The 18,609-nt window shown below is 31.7% G+C and overlaps 1 long non-coding RNA gene across 5 annotated transcripts in view; it reads right to left on the bottom strand.

Moving 5' to 3' along the window:
* LOC140686569 (uncharacterized) overlaps positions 1 to 18,609 on the bottom strand; it is a 464,075-nt gene that overhangs the window by 217,540 nt on the left and 227,926 nt on the right. The window lies entirely within an intron of this gene.

The raw sequence follows: 18,609 nt of genomic DNA, 5'->3' as shown, positions 1-18,609 counted from the left end.
TAACTATTCTCAGTACCAGACACAGAAGTGAACAAAAGACAAACAAAAATCAAAACCTCCCTACCATGGGAGCTTACATTCTAAAGTAGGGGAAGACAGGCAATAAATAATATAAATAAGTACATTACACAAAATGTGTTCATATAACCTTACACATGTTGGGTGGTAAAGACATGTTAGATGTTTAGTGGTAATAAGAGTTGTAAGGAAAGTAGAATAGGAAATGAGCATAAAGATTGAAGTTTATGTGGAGGAAGATGGAGCAGAGCTATTTTGGGTAGATTTGTCATGGAAAGCCTCACTGAAAATATGGCATTTCAGCAAAAACTTAATGGAGGCAAGGAATAAATCTATCTGAATATCTAGAAAGCGTCCAATTTAGAAGGAAGAGTAAGCACAAAGAGTTGAAACAGAAGTGTGATCAAGGAACCTCTGGGAGGTCAATACAGATGAAAAATAGTATGTGATGCTAAATATAATAGATGCATTTGGAGATAAGACAAGGCCAGATCATCTATAGTCTTGTAGACTTGTAAAGACTTTTACTCTGCTCAGAGTGGATGAAAAGTGATTTAGAGTATTTTAAAAAGAGTATTCTTTTGATTTCATTTTACTTTTAAATGATTACTGTGATACCTCTATAAAAGAAATTTGGACTAATGTATAGGGCAGAGGGTAGAGGTAAAGAGTATGATTTCTAAGTGTAGTTTAAGAACTAAGCCCAACGTGATCTACTGATGGAGTAAATGAGAGATGTGAGTCAGGGAAGATGAGGATAACTCCAAGTTGTTTATTTAAAATGCCATGGATATGTTTCCATGATATGACCGTCTGTATAATCATTTCTCATATGACATAATGCTAAATGGTTTATAAATGGTCACAACCATTTCCATATGGCTGAATATTTGTCACATTTTAATAAACATATGTTTCCTGAGAATCCAAATGAGAAACTGTGTTAGGCTCAAAAATGTATGAGACATATTCCCTGTCCTTGAGTAGACTACAAATCTAGTGTGAGAGACAAACACATATAAAAAAAATACTTTCAGTGTAGTGTAGGAAGTGATAAGATACAAATATAATGATACTTAAACAGAAATAAAGTACAGTGATCTGAACATATGGAAGACATAGGAGTTAATTTCAAGGTTGTGCAAGCTTTTCAGATAAAATATATAAATTTATAGATAAAAATGGAAGAAGAACTAAACAAATGGGGAGATATATCATGTTATTAGACTGGAAAACTCAATATTGTGAAAATGGCAATTTCCCAAGATTCATAATAGGTTAAATAAAATTTTACTTGAAATATCCACAGATTTTTTATTTTTAGTATAAAATTAAGATCTGACTCTAAAGGCAAAATAATAATCAAGTCACTTACTAATAAAAGGACAAGGTGGAAACATTTAATCTGAAAACAGCAAGACAATATTAAACTTGTGATAAGATGATGTATTTTTTCAATTGTAGAAAATTACCCATGTAAATGGAACAAAGAAATAGAAAAAAATGATTGATAGATGTATATACTAATGTATGAACAAGATGACATGTTAAAAATGATCAATAGGAACAGATTACCCTGTGAAATAAATGGTAATAGGGCAAGGGGTATTTATAAGAAATACAATGAAATCACAGCCTCTCACCCTGCCATATTAAAAAACCAACTCCAAGTAAAGAAAAGGTAAAAGTATAAAATAATTAGGACATAATAGAGTGAATATTTTCAATAACCTGCTGCAAGGAAAGAATTATTAAACAAGAAACATAAACAATAACCACAGAGTAAAAGACCAATAAATTACTATACAGTAAAACTAAGAATTACATTCACCAAAAGGTAACATAAAGAGAATACAAATTCCAATGGCAACATAGGAGATAATATTATAAATGAAAAAAGCTAACAAAGAACTAGGGTCCAAAATATGAGAACATTTTACAACCAGTTTAAAAAAAAAGATGTTAACTCAAATTTAAAAAAAAATTTCCAAAGACTTCTAAAGAGGGTTTTCTAAAAGGAAGCTGAAGTAAGTAATATTAGAGATTATATGTAATCAAATTCATAATCAAAGAAAAGCAAGTTAAAACTTTAAGACCATATCACTATTAAAAATATCAACTGGCAACAAGGATGCAGAGGATCATGAACTACCATATTCTTTGGAACACTTCTGACATTATCTATTAAATTTTAAGATTTGCATATCCTCTGATCCAGCAATTCTACCACTATGTATAGTTTCTAGATAAACCATCAAGTGCACCAAAAAATACACACAGTACATCCACAGCAGCATTGTTTGGGACAGACAATAAACAGAAACAACCCAAAAGATCACCTACAGTAGAATGGATTAAATAAATATGTGGTATAGTTATACAATGGAATATCATATGACAATAAAAATGAGTAAGCTAAATCTACATGCAACAATTTGGATGAATTTTACAAATATAATTTTGAACAAAAGAAGCCAGATACAATGAAAGTATATACTCTCTGAGTCCATTGTTACAAATTTCAGAAACAAATTTAAAAGACATTGTTTTAGAATGCATACATCAATCTAAACTAAAGAAATTAAAAAGTGATTAATATCACAGAACTGTTAACTCTGGGGGAATGATCAAGTTCATGACTGAGGAAGGAAATCTGGGGTGCTCCTGAAGTTCTGATAATGTTCTATTATTTTTCCATGTACCATAATAAGATTATTCACTTTATTAGTTTATTTACACTTGAAATATATGTTCTAGTTATATATATTTTAAAGAAAAATTTATATAAAAAGTTAATATTTTGCTGTGCAATTATTCCAAACAATTTAGACTTCTTTTTTAAATGTCTAAAGTGAAAAAAAATCTGTATATGAATGCTACATTACCAAATGAGAATACAAAATCTCTCAAAAATCATTCTTTTCAATATAATTTTCATACCTAACAATATAAGTAAATAAAGCATGTAAGAATTAAATTATGAAACATATAACATCTAATATGTTAATACTGAAAAAAATAAGCAGCAGGCTCTAATTCCAGAAACGGCAACATGAGAAGTTTGAAGAAATCTACTCAACAGAAAAGAATATGACTGAACCAAGTTACCATAAATAACAATACTGGAACACTGGAAAGTGATTAAAGGTGAATTTAAATGTCAATCACTTGAGAAGTACAGCTGAGTCTTGTTATTTATCATTAATTATGTTCCAGAAAGTTGCTGTGAACACTGAATAGGTGGATACTGAATCACTGCCCTTAAGGGAAATACAGGGTTAAGGTCCTGCTAGCCTCTGTTCACAACTTTTATCAACAGTTAAGTATATCACTTTATTTTATGTTGGTTTCTGTTTAAAGATACCTTGATTCATTAACACTGAACTCATGCTCAATAGCACTATAACTCATGGCTGAATGAAGTCTGTCTAACTAAAATTATACTTTCTTGGTAAGGTGTATCCCAGCCTGTCATGCTTAGGAAAACTAGAGAGCCCTTCAGCACTGTGTTTGAGGGGCACTTGAACAGTGAAATCATCAACAAAAAGCACACAAAAAAAACTTAAACAGGAAGGCAGAGCATTACCTTGTCTGATCTCAGCTGGGAATGTGTGCCACTCAGTGTTTTTCACTCCACATGTGACTGTGAGTAAGCGCCAAAGACCATGAGTATTATTATGAATTAATTTTAGTGAGTGGGCAAATTTACAAATATGGAATCAGTGAAGAATGAAGACTCACTATGTCTACTCTTAAAATAACTGCTACTGTGTTGTATAAGATCCATGGGTTTGTGATCCTCTTACCTGATGGAGCTTTCATTCCCCTACCAAGGGTGCCCAAACCCACAGCTTTTTCTTCTAGGAGTAACGGACTTTGTTCAGGGCAGGTGAAGAGCAGTGAGAAATCTAATGCAGAGATTTTCGACGTGAGAGAGCCATGAAGCACTGTGATATTAACCTATCCCCAACCCTGGCTTACTGCTAAGATATGCATGCACACAGCAGATGTAGGGAGTCGAGTTAAAATGTAAAACCAGAAAAAAGGTGCAAATTTGCTCTGTCTCTGAATGCAACTCAGACAACAAAGGTGAACCTTTCATGCCTTTAGGTTTGGGGCATAATCTTTGCCCAGATTTTGCAATGCCTCAATGCTAAAAAAGTCCAACTCTAGGGAGACAGGAACCCAAGGAGTATTAGTACAAAGAAATTCACATTATACCACCCTGCTGAAAGGCAACATAAGAAGAGAAAATGCTGAAAGCACCAAGAGAAAAATAACACATCACAGGGACGCAACGATACAATTAATAGTTATCTTCTTATCAACAAATATTGATGTCAAAAGACATGGAATGGCATGCTGCAGGTGCTGACAATAAAAATGAGTCAATTTTATACTTCGCAAATTATCCCTCAAATTAAAGGCAAAATAAAGACATGTTTACATAAACAAAAAACTGAAAGAATCTATAACCAACAGACCCATACTATATAAGAAACACCAACAGGAATTCCTTTAGGCTGAAGGAAAATGACACCAAACAGTAACTCAGATCCATAGGGAGCAATTTAGAGCAATGTAAAAAGCAAACATGTGGATAGATATAAAGATTATAAATGTAAAATGTTCCATTAGATATATGTTATATATGTTGAATATATTTCTTTAATTTCTGTAGAAGATACATGACTGTCTAAAGGAACACATATAACTGTATTGTTGAGTGTGCAACATATATGGATTTTAATATGTATGACAGCAATAGGACAAGAATGGAGGAGGTAGAGCCATTATTGGTAGGATATGACTAGGATAAAGTCCATATTAACAAAGTAAATTGTGGTAAGTAAAATATGCATATTAAAGTTCTTACAACAACTACTAAAAATAGCACAAAAATTTAGTTATAATGCAATAGGGCCATTAAAATAGTATGGTAAAATATTTAACAGAACAGGTATCAGTAAAGTAGAAATAGGAAACAAAAGGGAGATGAGACAAATAGAAAAAAATCAAATGATAGACATAAATCCAAACACATACATAGTTATTTAAAGTGTGAACAGATTGAACACTGTGTTCCAAAAAACAAAATTAATCTTTCTGAAGGTAAAGTTATAAGTAGTCCAAAGAGAAATATGTTAAATCAAAAAATGCGATAGACTGAAAGTAAAATAAAATGGAAAAGGTAGACTATGCAAAAAGTAAATGTAAGAGAGCTAAAGTGGCCATCCTAACAGCAGACACAATAAACTTCAAAAAATAAATATCACTACATACAAAGAAAGATCACGACAAGACAATTAGATGGGCAAGAAGATATAAAAAATATGTGTAGTTGCACTAAGAAAGTTCTACAATACATGTTAACAAAAATAGACAAAAACACAATAATAATTGGATATTTAAATATTCTTTTTGTATGAATTGACAGAGCAACCAGACAGAAAATCAGTAATGAAAGAAAAGACTTGAAAACTATTATCAACCAACTTGGACAAATCAACAACTATAAAACACTATAGCCATACACATTTTTTGAGATAGTATATGGAAGAATTACTAGAACAGAATATATGCTGGGCATAAAATTATTCTCAGTAATTTAAAAGAATTACAGTGCTTGTTTTCTAATCATATCAGAACTAAGTTATATACAAAAATCAGGAAAAAATCAGTGGAATAATACACAAATGTTAAACCACGTGCTTCTGAACTAACTGCCTTTGTATTCAAGAAGAAATAACACAGGATATTAGAAAAGATTTAAACAGAAAGACATTAAAATATCAAAATTCCCGTAATGAAGTTAAAGACCTGTTTAGAGGGAAATATTTTTTGTATGTTAATGTTAGAATAAATAAATTTTCTAAGTTTCTACCTTACGTTAGAAAAAAATCAAATTAAACCCAAGATAAGTGGAAAAAAGGAAACAAAAAATACAGGTAGAAGTTATTAAAACAAAAAATGGTTAAACATTAAAGATAATGAATAAAATCCAAGGTTGAGCATTTGAAAAGACTGATAAAATGGGAAGAAAAATAGCTAACCTAATGAAGCAGACAAAAGAGAGAAGGCAAAAATTACCAATATCAGAAATGGAAAGGGACATCACTAGAGGCAGTAAGCATATTTGAAGAATAATTAGGAAATATTATGGAATAGATCAAAATCTTCAGAAAATAGAGAAGAAAAGAACACTTCCTAACTCATTTTATGAGTCCAGTGTGACTTCATTTCAAACCGAGAAAAAAAGATTTCAAGGAAAGAAGTCTGAAACCATATCACTTATGAACATAGCTACATAAGCTCTATCAGAATATTGGCAAATCAAATACAGTAGTATATAAAGGACAATAAACCTTGGCCAAGTAGCACTAATCACAATAATTTAAGATTGGTTTAACTTCCAAGTATCGATTAATGATTATTTATTATATTAATAAAAATAACACATAGCATATTATCTTCTCAATAAATGCAGAGAAATACCTGCCAAAATTCAACACCCATCTTTGACTACAATTTTTAGCAAATGAGAAAGCAAAAATAACATGCTTAATCTGACAATAAGCATGAAAATAAAAAATCTACAGCTAATATCTTAATGGTAAAAACTGAATGTTTCTACTGAAGGTCAGCAAGAAGACATGCAAGTCCACTCTTACCTCTTCTCTTCAATATTGTACTGTAGGGCCTGTCAGCTCAATGAGAGAGAAAATAAATAAAATTCACAGTTTGGAAAGTAAACAGTAAAGAGCTTCTTGTTCACTGAAAACACAATAGTGTATACAGAAAATACTAAAAAATCTACAAAAGTTTTTTGAAGTAATAAGTTAATGTAGAAGAGTTGCTGCATATATATATTATGTATACTGATCTTGAGCAGTGCAAATATATATATAATATGTATATATATGCATATCAGCAATGAAAGATAAAGTAACTGATGTATAGGGAACTTAAGCAGGAAATTCCCTCAAGTTTACAGAGGAAGGAGTTGTAAAGTCAGGATCTGATGGTAACTCAGGTATGTGGAAGAGTGAGTTTTAAAAATAATGACAAGCATATATAACTATTTATAATTTGTTCTAGAATATTTCAGATCCCTTTCTATGTATATGTATGCCCATGTACAAAGATTTTCTACCTTTCTGATTGTCTTTACATAAACTGAGCAACAGTTCACATTTGTTTTTTTTTTTTTACTTTATAATGTCTTAGAAATCTTTTCATTTTAATGTATGTTCTTTTGAATGGCTGCATAATTTTACAAAGGGTAACTTTTTTTCTGTGATTTAACTTTTATTGATGGAGCTTTCTATCGATTGTTTCCATTTGGTCATAATGACAAGCAATACTGCTATTAATATAACTGCATGTGACTTTTAAAAAGAAATAGAAGTTGTATTTCTATGGAACAGGTTTCTCATGTTGAATGTATGCTTCAGTGAAAATATTTATTTTAAATTTTACATAGAATACTCAAAAATGTCCCCATCCAATGCTTTAGTCAATTTATTTGGCACCAGGATTATATAAAAATGTCCTTATCTAGCTGATAACAGATATAAAATTTTGCTGCTCTGTTAGGGCAAAATAATACGTGATTGATTTTTTTTTCATTTTTCTGCTTGTTAGAAAGGCAAAGTTAGATAATAAAATTAAGTATTTTTAAGAATAAATGTTCACAGCTTTTTATTCTTTTAAATTGAATATGATGTTTTAATGTTAGAATATTTCATATACTGTGACCCCAGAACACATTTTTCTATAAGTATTTCATGCAGGCTTTCATATTTTTAAATTAATTTTAGTTATGTAACTTTTTTTATACAGAAATTTTGAATTTTATGTACTTCCTGACAACATTTTATTTCAGAAAATTGAAACTTATGTTGGACATCCAGCACTCTAAGATTATTTTTTAAATTCTCCTAGATTTATTACCAAAAATTTATATCTGGTTATTTATATCTTGGCCCTTTGGTAATTTTGAAATGTATTTTCACATAAGTGTTAATGTGTTATGTGTAGGTTTAATTCTATTATATTATCAATGGATAGCCAATTAAATGTTAATAGATTTTAAAAGACCATATTTGACATGAAAAATTATACATTAAAATTTATTTAAAAAATTATCTTATTTCTCCTGCAACTTAAACTTGTGATATTTAATTTCACTCTATTTTCTATTGGTCAACAGATGGACTTATCATAAATGCCATTGTTCACATAACAGAGCAGAATTTGCTCTTACTCCAAATAACAGAACATATTAATCACTTTTTTTTTTGTTTATACCTGTTTTAGACACAGCTGCCTTTATTTTAAGTATCCATAAGAATCATTCTTTGCCCATCTGATCATAGCTCAAGTTCCTCCAGGATTCAACGTTTTGCCAGACAGACTATTCTTTTCAATTAATACGGGTCAATACATAAGGATTTATTTATCAAAATCTGTACTTCACATTAGTCATATTCTACACAAAATAGGTAGATGTTGACCCACTCTCAGCAGCATATTTATGAAAAACTTCTTGGTTTTGCACAATTTGAATGCTATCTTTCTCTCTCTCTATCACACACACACACACGCACACACAGACACACATTCACACATGTATGTATGCATCCTGACACAGAGTTTGAGTCTCTCTACTGATCTCTTTTAGTTATATTACTGACAGAGAAACTCCGTGAAACTTGCTGAGTAGCCAATGATGTTAAGGTGATGCATCACTCTGATATAGACACATTAAAATAAAGTACTGCTGCTTAATACCAATGCAAACAGCACAGCACATTCAATTATGCACTAAACAGCTTTCCTCTCTTCTCTTATACCCATGTCTAGAGGACTACTGGAGCTGTGTTTCAAACAGTTACTCAAATTTTGCACAGCCTTCCAACAACATGTTATGGTTACCAAAGACAAGAAGCAATAATAGATTAATTCAGCAAGGGCTGAATATGCCTTTAATAGCCATGCAATAGGCTTATCTAGGCCGACAAAGTGACCCCCTTTCATGTCTGTTCAATTAGAGATAATAGTTGAAGGCATTAATCACACATATTTTCAACAAAACTTTTCTCAGTTAAAGACACCGTGCAAATGATGTGGTCCAATGCACATCCGCCCATTAGGGTTGCTATGACTATGGTGAGTCTGATCTGAAAGACAGGATACAATCAGGCCTGAGACAATGAGTGGATTTTCATATTTAATGGCCTGGGTTTTCAGCTTGGCACAGCAAACTGAATAGCAGTGACCCAAAGGTGACCTTCCATTTTTCTTCTTTGATTTGTCCCCAGGAATGGATAAGGCATTGGGATCCTGGGAGTAATCAGAAAACAAGCTTGTCCTCTTGTATAAATGAAAACATCTAGGAAGAGTCTACTTTAGAAAACTTTTGTTTCATTACTGATATGGGAGAATTCTCTTGTTATTAAATGATTCTTGATTTAAAGGTCTTTCAAACAATACTGTTAAAAAAAATTGTATCACCCAGGAGTAGTGAAATCCAGCAAACCACTCTACCACTGAATGTCCTCAGTCATGGGCTTTGTCAGGTTTTCAGTTTCTCCATCTATAGAAGCATTTGAACAAGATTACGTAAAGTAATTTAGATATAAAATTTAATTGTTACTATTCCATAAACTAAATATGGAATCAAAATAGGAATTAAAGAGCTTTTTTTCTGGGGCAGAAATGAAATCATGCACAGAAAGTGTTTAACCAGATACCGGGCTCAATGCATGCTATGTATGTTTACTTGTTATTTCTCTCCTTTCCTGTGTGTTTACAATGCTTGATATTCCTTTCAACTTTGAGAATGCTGGTATACTTCCTTCCCTGAAGTTTCTTAGAAAACTTTTTCTCAAGAAAATTTCAGGTATCAATTATTAATACTTAGGAATTAATACTTAGGAATTCCATACATTGCCATTCTAGTTGCATAATGCTGATTGCAGTAATATCGTTTATTTAACAACAGATTTATGCTATCTAGTATCATGTGAAAAAACAAAGGAATCTGGTAATGCAAATACACAGTCTTTGTTTTTGAAATATATATATATTTCACCCACTCAAAAGGCCGTATTAAAACTAAATTCATACAACAGTTCACTAATAGTACAGGGGTTACCCGAAAGTTGTAAATAACCATGAGTAGTTAAATTAGGAGATGAAGTAAATTAAGCTATCAAAGGAGTTTCATGAACTAAGGAATCTGCCCTTACATACAGGAAATTTTTAAAATTCACATGATTTGTTTAAAAGAAAACTCAACCACTTAGCATTCCCTGGTAGCCCTTGAAATCGTTTTGTTTCCTTGTGTCCCCACTTCCCATGGACATTACGACATTTGTATTATTCAGCCTCCTACTAGTGTTTTTGTGGGAATAGCTTTACTAGCACTTGAACATAGGTTGTAATTTTTCATCATTTCTGCAGTACTATGATATCCTGATTTATGAAGACTAAGGGTTTTTTGTTTGTTTTGTTTGGTTTTGTTTGTTTTTTAAGTGGATGGAAACTGAGGGAATATATACAACTTGACATAAATAGAGGATTTCTGTAAACTGATAGTGGGTGAATAGATAAAGTCTGACTACATGTATGGTGTTTGAGAAAAAGCTGAAAAGATAAGAGAAAATGAGTATTTACTGGTAGAATAATTTGTACAGAGCTAAAAGTACTTAAATTTTTATTTTCAAGATAACTGAGCATCAATAAATGCCTCTGCTATATGGAAAGTTTGGAACCGACTAAATTCCTAAAGGGGAAGAAAACCCCACTACTATATGGAGGCAATATTATACATTGTGTGGAATTCCAAGAGTGTTCAAATAGGCTATGGATGTATAATTTTTAAATGGAGTAATTTATCTCTAAATTTTAAATTGAAAACGTTTGTGTCTAAGAAGTCTGTGTAATAATTCAGCTTGGTTAAGTTGTTTAGAGAGTACTGTTTACTATACATTTGTAAACTGCATAATCTCAGCTTGTAGATTATCATAGACTTTTGTTCCTTAATATTTCAAGGTGTATTTACTACGAATAAGAGCAAGAGGTACATGAAATGCTAGTCAGCATCACTAATCATTGGGGTAATTTAATAAAAACCAAAATGATATATCATTGCACATCTGTTAGGATGGCTATCTTCAAAAAGACAAAACAATAACAAGTACTGGCAAAGATGCAGAGTAAAGTGAACCTTCACGCACTGTTTGTCAACTGGCGCAGCCACTATGGAAAACAGTATGGAGAGTCGTCCAAAAATTAAAAATAGAACTACCATACGATCCAGCAATCCCACTTGGGTATATAGTCAAAGTAAATGAAAACAGGATATAGACAGGATATCTGCAACTCATGTTTATTACAGCATTAGTCACAGTAGCCAAGATATGGAAATAACCTAATTGTGTGCCAATCAATGTATGACTGGATAAAGATGTGATATATATGCAATGGAATATTATTTAGCCATGAAAAGGAAATAAATCCTGCCATTTGTGACAACATGGATGGAGCCTGAGGGAATTATGCTAAGTGAAATAAGTCAGACAGAGAAAGACACACCGTATTGATACCACTTATATGTGGAATCTATAAAAGTCAAACTCAGAAAAAGAGAGTAGAACAGTGGCTATTAGGGGTGAAGGAGGCAGGTAGAAATTGTGAATATGTTATTGAAAGGGTACAAACTTATATAGTTAGAAGATGAAAAAGGTTTGGTGATACAGTGCACAGCATCATAATTATAACTAATAATATTGTAGTATATATTTCAGAATTTCTGAGACTAGATCTTAAATATTCTCACTACAAAAAATAAATAATAACTATGGGACCATGATGAAAGTATCATACTACAGTAATAATCATATTGCAGTATATTAACCTATCAAATCAATATGTTACAACATGTATACATTTTAAACTTAAGCAATATTATATGTCAATTATATCACAATTAAAATGATACTAGTATTAACTTTAAAATAGAATAATAATCTTAGCATAATTACATATACCTATCAACTTCAGTAATTTTAATATTAATATGATGCTTTTCTACAATATGTAATCCATATTCCAACTGACACAATACATTGTTTATAGTATTTTTTCAAACCAATATACTTGGTCAATCTAAGGTCAAGTGTTGCATTTCATTGCCCTTTCTCTTTAGTCTTCTCCAATTTGGATTATTTCTAGTTTCACACTGTATTTTGCTTCACTGATTTTGTTTTAAGTAAACTTCCACATCATTTTTTATTTTCATAGAATGTTCTTCATTTTGGTTTTGTCTGATGTTTCTTAATGATTAAATTAAGGTTATAGATTCCTAGCAGGGATTTTATATATGTGGTATTATTGTCCTCAGAGTATCACATCTGAAGACTCACAATATCCATCTGCCCATTATTGATGATGTTAATTTTCATTACCAAATCAAGGTGTCATCTATATAGGTGCTATTTTTCCTGTGGAAAATAAGCAACATATAGGGATAAATTTTTGTGCCATGCAGATATTCTGCCTCTCATCAAACTCTTCTTTGTATTTATAATCCATTGATTCTTGCCTGAGCCAATTTTTGCTATGATGGTGGATGATTTTCCATCTCCAGAACTCCCTCTACAGACTGTGGAATTCTACTGTAAGCAAAAGTTCTCTCTGCTCCCCATTGGTTATTTCATTGTTGCTTAGTATTAGTATGGATCATGGGTTTCCACTTTTACATTGTCCTCACTCCAGCATCCTCCTTCAGCATTCTGATATTCAAAGTATCCTATCTTGAGCCATTTAGAGCACCTTCAGGCTAGTTCCTGTGTCCCTGTGACTATATGATGCTTTAGCATACTTCCTTACTTCCTATAATAATGAGATGTTCCAGAATCATTCTATATCTATCCTGTCCCAGGCCTAAGATCAGCCATGTTGATAATGAGCTCTGTTTCCTTTAACTGGAGAATGATAGGTTATATTATAGAAACTAAGATCTGGAAACTAGTTATACTCATTGGTATTGAGTTATCTTTTATTTCTAAGTCCATTTTGTGGACAAAGGTGGCAAATACATGAATTTAGACATATGCATGTACATATGTACACACATACACAAACATACACACTATACATATATACATATTTTAGAAGTAATGGAATCAAGCTGATATTCTCAATTCCAACACATGCCCTCATGGATTTTTCTTGTCTCCCACATTCTGTATATGTGTATTGCATACTCCACAATTGAGGACTGTGGCTCCCCAAAGTATCATCACATTGACTTATTTTCTCAGTCTGCAATACAAGTAAATTTGTTTAAGAATCACTTCAATCATACCACTATGAAATATAAACCCATTAAAAAAGAGTTCAGAATTTATTTGCATTTTTCTCCATTTTAACTGTCCCACCCAGGAATCAGACATAGTCAAATTTTGTATTCCTGAAGTGTTTTTTTTCCTCTTTCTTTCTCAATGTGTTTATGTTACTTGTTTGAAATTAATTTTGGTTAATTTGTTTCAGTTTCATATCTATTTTATGTTTTTCCTTCTTCCTATCATTATTGACTTAGTCTATATTTTTATATATAAAATATATATATTTTTCTTCCCATCATTATTGACTTAGTCTATATTTTTAGAGTATATAAACATGCTTATAAGAGCCACAAACTATACAAAAATATACTTAAAAGACTGTTTTTCTAATACATGCTTCTACTCATTTACCCACCACCCACTGTATGTAAGTAAATTCTTCCTGTGTTTCTTTTGTGAAGATAAACAAATATGTATGTTTTCTTATGCTCCTTCTTTTCTACATAAGCTGTAACATTCTGTATATGTATTTTGGTCCTTACATTTTTTCATCAAAAAACTTCCTGAAATCAAACCATATCTGTTCATAAACATCTTTCTCATTCTTTAACACCTTCACAGCAGTCCATTTCATATATCTACATAAGCTAAATAAATTGATCAATTTCTCATGTTGGAAAATGTAAGTAGCCTCTAATATTTTTCAATAACAAAAAATACTCATGTACATACAGCAATTAATCACCTGGATATATATTTTTTGTGTTGTTCGAAGTGTATCTTCAGGGTAAATTCTGAGAAATGGCATTGCTGAATAAAAGGTTGCAGCTGGTGTCATTTTGTTACATAGTGTCAAGTTTCCTTTCATTATACCAGAAATTTTGTACCATTGCGCATTTCCAGCAGCTATATACTAGACAGTCTTGTAAGAGCTGAAACCCTAACTCTACTGAGTACAGTTTCTGATTTAATTAATCAGCTACCACTATATTATTTTCACTTATGGAGGAAAATAACATTCTATAAACCTGAGATAAAATCTCTTTAAAAGCAGAGCATAGATTTGAAGGTCTTAGGAGGCAAAGAATCAAGAAGGTAGGCCCCTACCCACAAGGCAAAAGAACTGCATGGAATACATCAGACTCTCTACTGGAAATAAAGAATGGGCAACGCTAACACAAGTTAGACCAAGTTCTACCAGATCCAGCTTCTATGAGCACAAACTTAGTAAATTAAGACAATCAGCCAATAGCCCTACTCCCTGGAAGAAGATGCCATTAACAAGAATATCTATATTTTTAATACCCAGTATCTCTGACATTCAATAGAACAATTATTAGATATAACAAAAGATGGAGCTGTGTAACTATAAAACAAGATTAAAAATGTACAATAGAAACAGACAAGAATATGGCACAGATATTTGTATAAACAAGTAGAGAATGACATAGAAAAATAATGTAAAAGATGAATTACATCAGATTTTTAAGATTCATTAGAAATGACATTTTAAAACTTTGAAATATTTATTTAAAATTAATAATTATTAAATGGGTTTAATAAACGATTAGCTACAACTGAGTTCAGGATTTGTAAATGGAAAAATAGACCAGCAAAGTATAGAATATATACTAAAACACAAGGAAAAAAATGGAAACTATCTAAAACAACATTAAATATTGATGCAATAATGTAACAAAGTCTAACATAACTGCAATTTTGGTGCCAGGTGGACAAAGGAATAGGGATAAAAATGATATGGAATGAAAAAAAATTGCTGAAAAGTTTCCATAACTGACTGAAGGCCTCCAGAATCTCAGCAAACTACAAGCAAAAATAAATACTAGGAAAACTACACCTAGAGACACACAACAATAAGACTGCTGAAAATCAAGCAAATTGAATATTTTAAAAGGAGCTAGAGAAAAGTGTATTATCTTCAAGGGAATGATATTAAGACAGCAAATATTCTCTTGACAGAAATTATGGAAATCTGAATATAATGGGATGCTATTCTTTAAGTGCTGAAAAGAAGTAAGTACTTACCTAGAATTCTATACTCAAAAAATTTTTTTTCAAAGTAAAGGTAAGATAAAATGGCTCAGACAAAACCTAATAGCATTTTCTTACCAGACAACCTGGACTATGAACTTGAAAGTGATTTGTTCACACTGAAGAAAATGACCCCACATGGAAAGTCACATGTTCAAGGAGAGCACAATGAAAAAACAAAAAACACAGTAAATATGAATGAATATGATAAAGTAAATTCAGGTACAAAATAACAGTGGTGGTTTTATGGCTTTAAAACTTTTTAGAATAGTAACATAAAATATAGAGGTGTAAATGGAATTAAATATTCTGAGTTTCTAGCAGTACCAGTGAAAATAACAATTTGTGTTGAATCTGTAACAGGTAAAAGTTAAATGTTTTAATCTCTAGAATAATAGTAAAATTATATACATACATACACACATGTATATAGTAAGTTAGTAGAAGGGAAAACAATTTTATAAGTTATAAATTATTTTTAAAATCTAAAGGTAGACAAAATGAGAAAAAATAAGTAGGTCCACAGAAAACAGATAATAGTATGAGGAATGTAAATTGAACCACATACCTGTACACTTCTCATTAAAAGTGGTAAATACTAAAAACATAAAAAGAAGAGTAATGGATGTTGAGAAAAGAAAATAGAAACAGTAGAGTATAATTACATTTTTAAAACACAGAATTGGTATTAACATTATGTAAGTCACAAGAATGCTGTATTTCTCTTTTCATGGGTTGAATAGATCTGGGCAGACGAGCTTTCATAAATCTGCATAAATTATGAAGGGTTTACAAAACAAAAGATTGCCCTAAATTACTAGCTAGATCATTTAGATATAGTTATAGTATTTATATTTATATTTATTTGTTTCCAAATTAAGTAGCAAAGATAAATAACTCAGAAATTATAAACTTAGACCAATTCAAATTCCTTTCTAAAACTATTATGGAAAATTTACATACCTCCCACATCCTTTATCATTAAATGTTAATATAATGAAACTTTGCTTTCTAAAGTTGTTGCAGGACCTTGGCTCTGAATCATTTAAAAACTAAAATGATTTTCTTGAAAATGTGTCTGAATATTACCTAAAACACTAAGATTACACTAGATCTGGGTTTCTCAGTCAGGACACTCAGTTATTGTGGAGACCTCTCCTACGCATCCCATAATGTTAACAGGATTGCCCCAGTTGACAATAACTGCACCAGATGACCTATAATTATTTATTACAATTCTGAAGATGACTATGACTTTCATTTTCAGAGCTGACTGACTTAATTCATTATATGCTAATTCTCCAGAAGCACCGGACATCTTCATTAAAAGAATATACATCATAAAATATCCCTGAAAAATTTATTTAAAAATATTACTTGTTTTGAAAATGTGTTATTATATAGTAGGAAGAATTAAAAAAAGCTTAAATTCTTAACCTATATGTAGAAGACAGTCTACAGAAAAGAAAGGGACTCTTGAAAGATATTTTTGCAGAAATTCTTGGGACTTTCCTGTTTCTATTTTTGTGCAAAGATCAATTATGACAGGCTAGTGCAAAATCTGACCTTTATTTGGGAGAAATCTGTCACAGGCTGTCATTTATTACATGAGAAATTATAAACACTCTGTACTAAACAAGAACATTATCAGCATTTACAGTGACTGCACATCTGCCTAGTGAGATTCTAGTCATACGTAATATCACCCTGTTGCCTGAGTTGGAAACACTCTTAGTCTTTCCCCTAAAGCAAGAACAAAGGATTTGGTTTATAAAAATAGGTTGCTTGAATCATACTACCTTTATGTTCTTCCATTGATAATTTTATTTCAAATGACATCTAGTTCAATAGAATGCATATCTTTTATACATGCATTCTTCATATGTTCATTTCAAAATGATAGGCTGACTATCAGAGGGCATGTGTTGCGATAGTTTGATATAAACTTTGAAATAAAATGCATATGTCTGACATAATGCAAGACCAGGCAAGTAAGTATATCGTCATATCTGATAAAACATTTAAAAGAAATGTAAACAAACTATTTATTCCAGGACTAATTCTATCTACTGTTTTAATTTGTTTTCACAAAATTATTTATAATGAGGATTATAAATGTAAAGAGCACATAATAGTGGGTGAAATAGATCAGTCTCTTCAAACTGGGTATCTGTACACCTGAGAGTACGTGAAGGTTTTTCTAAGGAATACTTAAGAAAAGATTGATTTTAAAGGATATACATATCCTCAATGAAGACTAGCCTGTGATCAAAATGTGCACTTTCATAATTGCCATTCTGCCATTTATCCATCTCATTTATCAGCGAAGGAAGCCGGATTAGGCTGAGAAACAATTCGAACTGCAATGCAGTTGCAACAGAGGGCTTAGCTGATGGCACTTCAGAGATACCCCAAATAGGAGCAAGGAAATTGGGTCCTTGTACATCTGATGGACCAGTTTTGGGGGAGTCAGCTGCCCCTGAGAGTGGCTGAAACTGTAGGGAAGCTGTTACCTTTGACTATGGGAAATTTCTTGAGTTTCATCTATGATTGCAACCACTGCAACCATCATTCCTGGAAGATAGAGTATTGAGTACTTTGGTCTTGAAGGTGGATCCAGCACAAATTTATAACATCTGATACAGTCTATCTTTTGAATAGTTGGGATCTATTTGCTTTGCATAATAACTTCACTTGATCTGGGAATATATTCTCCAAGATTCTGGCTGGTTTCTTTTCTGGACAATCTATAAGAGGAAGGTTTAGGGAACAAAAATATCCCCATCACCACAACTGACCTCATGGCCGCAAATATTTATTCATTATTTTCTCACTCGACTTTATGTTTTAGATTTCCTTTACCATTGCCCAAAATCTCTGCTAGTCTAGGTGGCTTACCTATTGAGAAGATCCAGATTTACATACCAGAGATTCCTAAGTCTCCTGAACTTCATGTATTTTTAAATCAATGGTGTTGTATTTGCTTGCTTACTTTCAAAATTGGGCAAGGGAAGTCAAATAGATGTCTCAGGAGATTAATATGGTGGTGAATACCATCTTCTCAGCCCCCACTCTGTCAAAGCAATTCTATCTACTCCAGATGGTCAAGATCAATTATCCTTATCCTTGCCAGCATAGTCCCTCTTTTAATTGACTACAGAGCTTTTGGCACGAAGAGTCCAAA

Source organism: Vicugna pacos, chromosome 2 (genome assembly GCF_048564905.1).
Source record: "Vicugna pacos chromosome 2, VicPac4, whole genome shotgun sequence".
Taxonomy (NCBI): domain Eukaryota; kingdom Metazoa; phylum Chordata; class Mammalia; order Artiodactyla; family Camelidae; genus Vicugna; species Vicugna pacos.
The sequence above is the reverse complement of the archived record's forward strand: the minus strand, read 5'-3'. Positions and strand labels throughout refer to the sequence as shown.